Raw genomic sequence first — 10000 nt, 5'->3', positions numbered from 1 at the left:
TTTTCTCCCTAGCTGTGTTGTTGTTTGGGGGACTTTGGTAATATTAATGTGTCCTCTTTGAGGAAGAGGAAGGGGAAGGGAGGAGGGAGGATGAGGGAGTGGGGCGGGGGGAGGGAGGTAGAGAAAAAGGGGAAGGAAAGGGAGAGAGGCGGTGCGGGGTGGGTTGTATAGTGAGTGAGTGTGTGTGTGTGTGTGTGTGTGTGTGTGTGTGTTTCGTTTTTGTTTCTGTGTGTGTGCTTGCGTGCGTGTGTGTGTGTGTGAGTGTGCTTGCGTGCGTGTGTGTGTGTGTGTGTGCTTGCGTGTGTGTTGTGTGCGCGCGCGTGTGTGTGTATGTGCGTGCGTGTGTGTGTATGTGAGAGATAGAGGGGGGGGGGAGAGAGAAGGGGCGAGAGAGAGAGAGAGAAGGGGCGAGAGACAAGACAAGACAAGACAAATTCTTAATTTCGAGGATAATAGTTAAGCACTGGTGTGCTTTTTTACATCCAGTCACCGCCCTGAATACGGTCTACACTACACAATATTTAACAAGACTCACTTGTGCTTCACACTTTATCCTGTAAAGGAATCATTAGGAGGAGAAAAAAAAAAGAGATTTTAAAAATGGTTGAAAAGTGCTTTGTATTAAATATGATGGATAAGCTTGGGAGAAGAAAAAAGAAAAGAAAAGAAACAAAATGTAATGTTTAAGATCATAAAGATCAGTTTAAAGCAAATTAAGTCCCCTAGCATTAATTACAGAGTAATTTCTCTTTTTTTACTAGGCGCCAAAACGTTTCCAAAATAAATGAAACTTCCATGCTTAGCAAAAGAAGTTCCTGTTTGAACAAAAAATGATAATAATGACTGCTCTTGTTGTTGTGTCGAATATCAGATCAAAGTGCCAAGTTTAGAGAATACAAAAAATATAAATATAACAGTAAATGCAGTTTGCATATAATTAGGCTTCATTTTTTATTTTTTTGTGCCCATCCCAGAGGTGCAATATTGTTTTAAACAAGATGACAGGAAAGAACTGAATTTTTCCTATTTTTATGCCTAATTTGGTGTCAATTGACAAAGGGGTGTAGGGGGCTCTGGATAGAGGTAGTACCTTTGATGTCTGGCAGCTGTGCTCCTTCGGGAGCAGACGGGCATCACTGGTCCTCATCCATCTCCTAAAGCTCTCACGTGTTGGCTCCAAGCGCCACACCCTGGTACACCGCCTCAGCTGGCGGGCTAAACCACGTGAGGGGGTGGTGTTGACACTGCACCACTAGGGGGCGGAAGAGCTGCACAGCCAGCCAACGGCTAGGGCGGAAGGGCTTCCAGCAAGCTCAACGACTAAGTGTCCGGGGTCAAGGCGACCACCCAGGTATTGGGTGACCTCGGCTGTGACCAACGACCTGGAGAGGGATGGGCTCCGCCAGGCCACTCAGCCCAAGACACACCATGATGATGACAACCCCCACTCATTCCATACCGGATCGGTCGCCGCCCGGGTCACCAAGGACCGCGTCTTCTGCTGCACACCAGGGCAGAGGCGAAAAATATGCTACTGGTAACACCTCAGCAAAAATCAGAGGCAGAGACAACATCGTGATTGGCACATGGAACGTAAGAACTCTCCGTGCAGCAGGAAAAATCAAAGAACTGACATACGAGATGGAACGATACAACTGGAACATCATAGGGCTTTGTGAAGTACGCTTGAAGAACATTAAAGATCTCACAACTGAAGAAGGCCACAAACTGTACTACAGTGGCAAAGAAGACCGCCACGAGCATGGGGTAGGCTTCCTCGTCCTCAAGAACATCACAAACTGCATCTTGGGATGTCGCCCAGTTTCAAGCCGCATCATCACCATTCGGCTCAAAGCCTCACCATTCAACATCACGATCATACAGGCGTACGCACCTACCTCTGACTACGAGGACAGCGAGGTTGAGGCATTCTACGACCAGCTACAAGACATCGTGAACCAAGCACCACGGAAGGACATACTTGTGGTGCAGGGCGACTGGAACGCAAAGGTTGGAGCAGACGCACAGCCAAACTGGCAAGGCAACTGCGGTCCTTTCTGCAATGAGGCATCCAACGACAGAGGTCTCAGATTGTTGGAGTTTGCCAGATACAATGACCTCATATTGGCAAACACACTTGGAGCGCACAAAAAATCCAGAAGATGGACCTGGCAAAGCCCTGGCGGAGACTACAACAACCAGATCGACTACATCCTGGTGAAGAAACGCTTTCGGTCCTGCATCAACATCGCCAGGACCAGAAGCTTCCCAGGGGCAGACGTGGGCAGCGACCATAACCTGGTCATGATGACCTTCCGACTCCGCCTCAAGAAGATCGCAAAGCAAGGTACCACACGAATGAGATTCGACCTCGAGAAACTGAAAGACCCAGAGGTTGCAGAATATTTCAAAGCCATGATTGGAGGAAAATTCGCCGCACTGACCATCTTGCAGGACGAAGAGGCGAACATCGACAGAGAAACAACTACATTTAACACTGCAGTGACTGAGACTGCCAAAGAAGTTCTGGGCACAAAACGACCAGTGAAGAAGCCCTGGGTCACCCCTGACATCCTCGACCTATGCGATAAACGAAGAGCACTGAAGAACAAGAAAGGCACCCCTGAAGGAACAAACAAATACAGGACCGCCAACAACAAGGTCAAATCCAGCATGAGAAAAGCAAAAGAAAACTGGATAGAACAACAGTGCTCAGAGATTGAAGACAACCTGCAAAAGAACAACTCAAAAAGAGCGTACGCAACTGTCAAAAACTTGACAACAACCAAGCAAGGACGAGTCAGCACCATCCAGGACAAATCAGGGAAATGCCTCATTGAAGAAAAAGACATCATACAGCGCTGGACTGAATATTGCTCCGAGTTGTACAACCATGACACCAAAGGTGACACTTCAGTTCTGAACTGTCCCCCATCAACCAACAACGACAGCCAGCCAATTCTTCGGGAAGAAGTAGAGGCAGCAGTGAAGACACTGAAAGCAGGGAAGTCAGCTGGCGTCGACAACATTCCCGCCGAACTGATTCAAGCTGGAGGCGAAGCGGTGATTGATGCCCTCACCACCATCTGTAATAAGATCCTGCAGACGGGAGAGTGGCCAACCACCTGGACACAATCATTGGTCATCACAATCCCCAAGAAGGGCAATCTACAACAGTGCAAAAACTACCGCACTATCAGCCTAATCAGCCACCCCAGCAAGGTCATGTTAAAGGTCCTTCTCAACCGACTGAAGCCGCAAGCAGAAATGATCATCGCCGAAGAGCAGGCCGGCTTCAGAGCAGGGAGAAGCACAACAGAACAAATCTTCAACCTGCGCTTGCTGTGCGAGAAGTATCTCCAGCACCAAAGAGACCTCTACCACGTCTTCATTGACTTCAAGAAGGCGTTCGACAGGGTATGGCACGCTGCCTTATGGGCCACCATGCACAAATTCAACATCAGTGAAGACATCATCCAAGCCATACAGAACCTATACGAAAGAGCAACCAGTGCAGTCCTCTTCAATGGTAGCACGGGTAACTGGTTTAGAACCACGGTCGGAGTCAGACAGGGCTGTCTACTCTCTCCCACTCTCTTCAACCTCTTTCTTGAAAGGATCATGACTGACGCCCTGGAAGATCATGTGGGAACTGTCAGCATTGGAGGCAGAGTCATCACCAACCTGCGCTTTGCCGATGACATTGATGGCCTGGCAGGAGAAGAGAAAGAACTTGAAGAACTCGTGCACAAACTTGACAAGACATCATCAGCTTACGGCATGGAGATCAGTGCCGAGAAGACCAAGGTTATGACCAACAACAGCCAAGGCGTAACGTCCAACTTGCACGTAAACGGTGAAAAACTGGAAGAAGTCTCCTCCTTCAAATACTTGGGTGCCATTGTGTCAGACGAGGGTTCGAAACCAGAGGTCCTGTCCAGAATCGCGCAGACTACTGCCGCACTGAGTCGATTGAAGACTATATGGAAGGACAAAAAGATCTCCCTCTCGTCCAAAATCAGACTAATGCGCTCCCTCATCTTCTCAATATTTCTATACGCTTGCGAATCCTGGACCCTCACTGCAGAACTCCAGAGAAGAATCCAGGCCCTGGAAATGAGATGCTTCCGCAAGATCCTGAACATTACATACAAAGACCACATCACAAATGAGGAAGTGAAAAGAAGAGTCCAAAACGCCATTGGCCCATTCAAAGACCTGCTAACCACAGTGAAGGAACGCAAGCTCCGCTGGTATGGACACGTCACACGATCAGACGGCCTAGCCAAGACCATCCTGCAGGGTACCGTACAAGGAAGGAGGAAGAGAGGCAGACAGAGAAAGCGGTGGGAGGACAACATCAAAGAGTGGACGGGCCTGCCATTTGCCACAACTCAAAGGGCCGCTGAGGACCGAGGCAGGTGGCGCGAGATGACCAGGCAGTCATCCATGGTGCCCCAACGACCCACCCACGGGTCAAGGGATAGATGAGATGAGATGATGACAAAGTATTTGCAGAGAAAATGTCAATGTTAAAGTTTACCACGGACACACAGACACACAGACACACACACACACACACACACACACACACACACACACACACACACACACACACACACACACACACACACACAACCAAACACCGGGGGGAGATAGAAGGGGCGAGAGAGAGAGAAATAGAGAGGGAGAGAGAGAGAGAGGGAGAGAGAGAAGGGGCGAGAGACAGAGAGAAGGGGCGAGAGAGAGATAGAGAGACGGAGAGAGAGAAGGGGAGAGAGAGAGAGAGAGAGAGGGAGAGAGAGAAGGGGCGAGAGAGAGAGAGGGAGAGAGAGGGGGAGATAGAGAAGGGGCGAGAGTGAGAAAGAGAGAGGGAGAGAGAGAGAGAGAGAGGGAGATAGAGAGAGAGAGAGGGGGGAGAGAGAAGGGGGTAAGAGGCGAGGGGAGTTGTTGTTAGTCTCCAGTCCATCTTTGTGTACGACTGACATTGTGTGTGTGAAGGCCGGACGCCTCACACTCCATCCTCCCACCTCCCTCCCTCAACCATCCCCCCCCCCCCCCCCCCCCCCCCCCCCCCCGACCATCACCCAACCCCCCACAACCTCCCCTCCACCCCCGTTCTCTCTCCTCACTCCCCCCCCTCTCCAGGGCCCCTTTCTGGACACTATATTAGGCGGGTGGGGGTGGAGTGGTTAATAAAAGCAAAAAAGAATTCTCTTCGTTAAAAAAAAAACAGACTGCGGCACATTTTGTCAGAGTTTCCCTCTGTCTTCCCGTCTGTCTGTCTGTCTGTCTGATAAATTGGTGGATTAATAGATAGATAGATAGATAGATAGATAGATAGATAGATAGATAGATAGACAGATATTAAAACGTATGTGCATAGATGAATAGATAGATGGACGGGACAGACGGACGGACGGACAGACCGACTGACAGACAGACCGAAGGAGAAAAAAAAAACGGACATAGAGAAAGATTGACAGAAGGAGAACCACGCCATTGCTGCCGATATATCTTTATCCACTGTCTGGTACGCCGGCTTCTGTCCGATGAGGCATAATAATAATAATAATAATAATAATAATAATAATAATAATAATAATAATGATAATGGATAGTTATATAGCACACTATCCAGAAATCTGCTCTAGGTGCTTTACAAAAACGCTTTTGTTAACATAAAACATTACATCAATGTTACGTACACACACCAAAATGTGACTACACACACACACACACACACACACACACACACACACACACACACACACACACACACACACAAAACACACACCAGACACAAACACAGGCCAACAAACCAGGCATACGCAAACCACCATACCACACACACACACACACACACACACACACACACACACACACACACACACACACACACACACACGTACACACCACACACACACACACATACACACACACACACACACACACAATGCATACATACATTTTAACATACATGTGTATCTAACAGCTACCCTAACACATACGCACACATAGGCAGGCACAAACTTACATCAACACACGCCGGCACACACAATACACATTCATATACATGCATGTAGTTAAGTACACATACATATGTATACACACATAGTCAAGCACAGCTAACACTAAGGAAGTGGACCTGCCACAGTTGAACTTATTGCTGAGGGAAAAGGTGAATTTTGAGACGAGATTTAAAAGATGCGAGGGAATCAGAATGACGGAGAATATCAGGGAGCTTGTTCCACGTCTTTGGCGATTGAAAAGAAATGATAGGCATGAGTGAGTTCGTTGCAGTTCGTCTTGTGAGTGTTTTAACCCTTTTCCAGGCATCAGCTTGTCTCTTTGCTGAAACAAGTGTCTTTCGAAAGAGGGCCTCAACAGAAAACAACTACTCTTGGTATCATGAAACCAGCGACCCATTTCCCCCCACATTGTTTCTGAATAACAAGGGGAAAAACTCCATTTTTGCCACACTCGTGAACGCTCAATTGTCTTACTTCCCTTATGTGTTTCAACCTGCTCTCTCTCTCTCTCTCTCTCTCTCTCTCTGTGATCTCTCTCTCTCTCTCTCTCTCTCTCTCTCTATATATATATATATATATATATATAATTATTATCTCTCTTACCCAGAATTTAAATTGCCCTAATTTTTTGTATCGTTCTCCCACTTTCCCCGTTTTCCCCTGCATTATCTACCTTTATTTCGTTTTATTCTATTTCGTCTTCTTCTTCTTCTGCGTTCGTGGGCTGCAACTCCCACGTTCACTCGTATGTGCACGAGTGGGCTTTTACGTGTATGACCGTTTTTACTCCGCCATGTAGGCAGCCATACTTCGTTTTCGGGAGTGAATTCTATTTCATTTCATTCTGTTTTATTTTGTTTTTGGTCCTCTTCATATGTCTTTGCAAAGTAATTTTGCATTAAGGTTGTTTTGTGTGTGTGTGGGTTGTTTTTTTTCTTAGTTATGTCTTGCACTTGTTTTCCTCCACTATCATTCACGGACTTCATTGGGTCAACCTGTGATAGATACACGCATTTCTTCGGCTGCTGTACACAACACCTTCCCTGTGTGTGTGTGTGTGTGTGTGTCTGTCTGTTTCTCCTCTCTGTCTCTCACTCTCCCCCTCTATCTATCTCTCTCTCTCTCTCGTCTGTTCGTCAGACTGTAAACACGTCTTCACCCTTTGTAACAATGCAAGAGATTCGATTGATGGGAGGGAGGGGGTGGGGGGGGGGAGGGGGGGGGGGGCATGTCAATGTGTGAAAAGAAGCTACAGCAGTAATAGAGTTGTCTAATGTATATTACACACGTGCATGTGTGTGTGTGTGCGCGCGCGCGCGCGTTCGTGTAATTAATTATATCATCATTATTACTATTCATGTTTTGTTTCCTTTTCTTTTTATATTATATTTATTTCTACGTTTTTATCATTCACTTATATTTTTTTTATGTATCCATTTATTCATTTACTATATCATTTACTTTTGTTTATTTATTCAGTTATCTATTTGTCTATTCATTTTATTCATTATTTTCATTTTGTTTTCTTCTGATTACTTTCCCCTCAAGGTTTGACTAAGCGCGGCGTTGGGTTACGCTGCTGATCAGGCATCTGCTTTGCGGATGTGGTGTAGCGTGTATGGGTTTGTCCGAACGCAGTGACGCCTCCTTGAGAAACTAAAATTGAACTGAACTGAACAGAACCTGCCTGACAATGCTTGGGTTATAGTGTGGTTACTGACCACTTATGCATGATCTCCCTTGTATCCTTTTCGGATTCAAAGGTAGAAAAAAAAACAACCACCACCAAACAACAACAACAAAACCGATCATATATAAGTCCCACCTTTTTTTTTTTTTCCCCCTCGACGGTCTCACGAACAAAAAAGACGTTAATATTTTAGCACAGGGGAGATCACCACTTATACCGAGCGTTGTCAAGGAGACCGCTTTGTACCAGTGTGCTATGCCCCTTAGCTGTGAACCGGTGTTTAGCGCGGTTGATTGACAAGTTCCCCCTTCCCTCTTCCCCCTCTCGTCCCCCTCCCCCTTCCCTCTTCTCCGCCCCCCCCCCCCCCCCCCCCGCACCCCTCCGTCACTAACATGTTTCCCTTCCTTCCTCTTTCTTCGCTTTCCCAAGCCTCTGTATGTGAAGCTGTCAAGTTTCTCTTGTAGTTTTTTGTTTTTGTTTTTTTGTCAGCAGTATCAGTTGCTCAATTAAGGAGGCGTCACCCATCCACCCCCCGCACACACACACACACACACACACACACACACACACACACACACACACACACACACACACACACACACACGCGCGCTCGCGCACACACACACACACACACACAAACCAGCGAAGTAAGCAGTACACAATTTTGCGTTGATAAATTTTATTCTTTGGAAAGTTTGGATTTGTAAAATCTACAAAGTCGAAATGTGAGTTGCTATTTGTAAGATGTATTCATATATTTACTAAATAACGGAAAGAAAATATGCAAAAGAATCCCGTACATACTTTGAGGAATACACGAAATCTGGAATAATGTAATATAAAAAAAAATTAGATTGTAGAAATATCTTTAAAGACAAAAATGAAAATCTACTGGACCCACAACGTACAGTTTCAGCAGCTCAAGGAGGCGTCACTGCGTTCGGTCAAATCCATATACGCTACACCACCACATCTGCCAAGCAGTTGCCTGACCAGCAGCGTAACCCAACGCGCTTAATCAGGCCCTGAGAAAAACAAAAATTCTTCTTTTTTTTTCTTTTTTTTTTTGTTGTTGTTGTTAGCAACATTGAAAAGTGCTGCAGCCTTGGGGGCTAAGCTGGCCTTTGGGAACCATATCCAACGCTGACTGTCTTAAAGCCCTCTTGGCTGAGAGAGTGGGTATGTTGCTCTCCGCAATGATCAATTTGTTATTTTTTTTATTTTTTTTTTATTTGATGTTTTTTTAAAATTAATTAATTTATTATATTATTTATTGTTTGATTTTATATATATATATTTTTTTTTTCCTCAAGGCCTGACTAAGTGCGTTGGGTTACGCTGCTGGTCAGGCATCTGCTTGACAGATGTGGTGTAGCGTATATGGATGTGACCGAACGCAGTGACGCCTCCTTGAGCTACTGATACTGATACTGATACTGGCCCAGACAGTCAGGACAACACTGAGTTGCCTCCTCTGCTGTTCTGGGTGGTCACAGTCTGACACGACTCTCAAACATTCATCAAAGGGTTAACTCTCTCCCTACGAACGGCGAAAGAGACGACGTTAACAGCGTTTCAGCCCAATTACCACCATCAAAATATTGCAAGCGGAAGGCTCTTATACTGAAGAGGTGAATGTTGACAAAGAATATCACAATTCTGACGACGGAAGCTAAAGGTTGGGTCATTGAGACACCCACTGGACATCCGAGGGGTCTGTGTAGAGGAGAAGAGAGGACTGGCCGTACTGAGTGAGTTAAAACCCACCACACACGCGCACACGGCAACACAGACAACAGTGCCAGGACAGACATGCCAACACAAAGGACCACAGGCCTGCTGTCTTCTCCTTGTCCATCGACACTCAGGGCTGTCAGTCTGTGTTGAGGAGAAGAGAGGACTGGCCGTACCGAGTGAGTTAATGGTTTGAGAGAGGTTTTGGGTTTGAAAGGTATGTGACTTGAAAAATAGCAAAGAGTGGTAACTCTCTCCATTCACAAGGTACACAACTTCAAGTCAGTGCTGCTTACGCTACCGATTCAGCTAGCACACAGGTAAAATAATAATAATAATAAAAAAAAAAGGTACATTAGAACAAACCCAGACACATTTCCCCCAAAAAGGAAGCGCCGGGCCAGTCCTTATAAAACATATGTTCAGTCGTTATTTCTAATCTTCCGTACCGCCTGATAGGAGAGAGAGGGTTAAATGTTAAATGAAACATTAAATTGTTCAGTCGTAATTTCTCATCTTCCGTACCGCCTAATAGGAGAGAGAG

General features: G+C 46.0%; 1 protein-coding gene across 1 annotated transcript in view; it reads right to left on the bottom strand.

Annotated features, from left to right (window-relative positions):
• The window catches only part of LOC143291244 (chitinase domain-containing protein 1-like), a 212568-nt gene that overhangs the window by 62129 nt on the left and 140439 nt on the right, over nt 1–10000 (bottom strand). The gene's annotated exons all lie outside the window — the stretch shown is intronic.

This window comes from Babylonia areolata, chromosome 16, assembly GCF_041734735.1.
Source record: "Babylonia areolata isolate BAREFJ2019XMU chromosome 16, ASM4173473v1, whole genome shotgun sequence".
In the NCBI taxonomy this organism is placed as follows: domain Eukaryota; kingdom Metazoa; phylum Mollusca; class Gastropoda; order Neogastropoda; family Buccinidae; genus Babylonia; species Babylonia areolata.
This window is presented reverse-complemented; position numbering and strand designations above follow the sequence as displayed.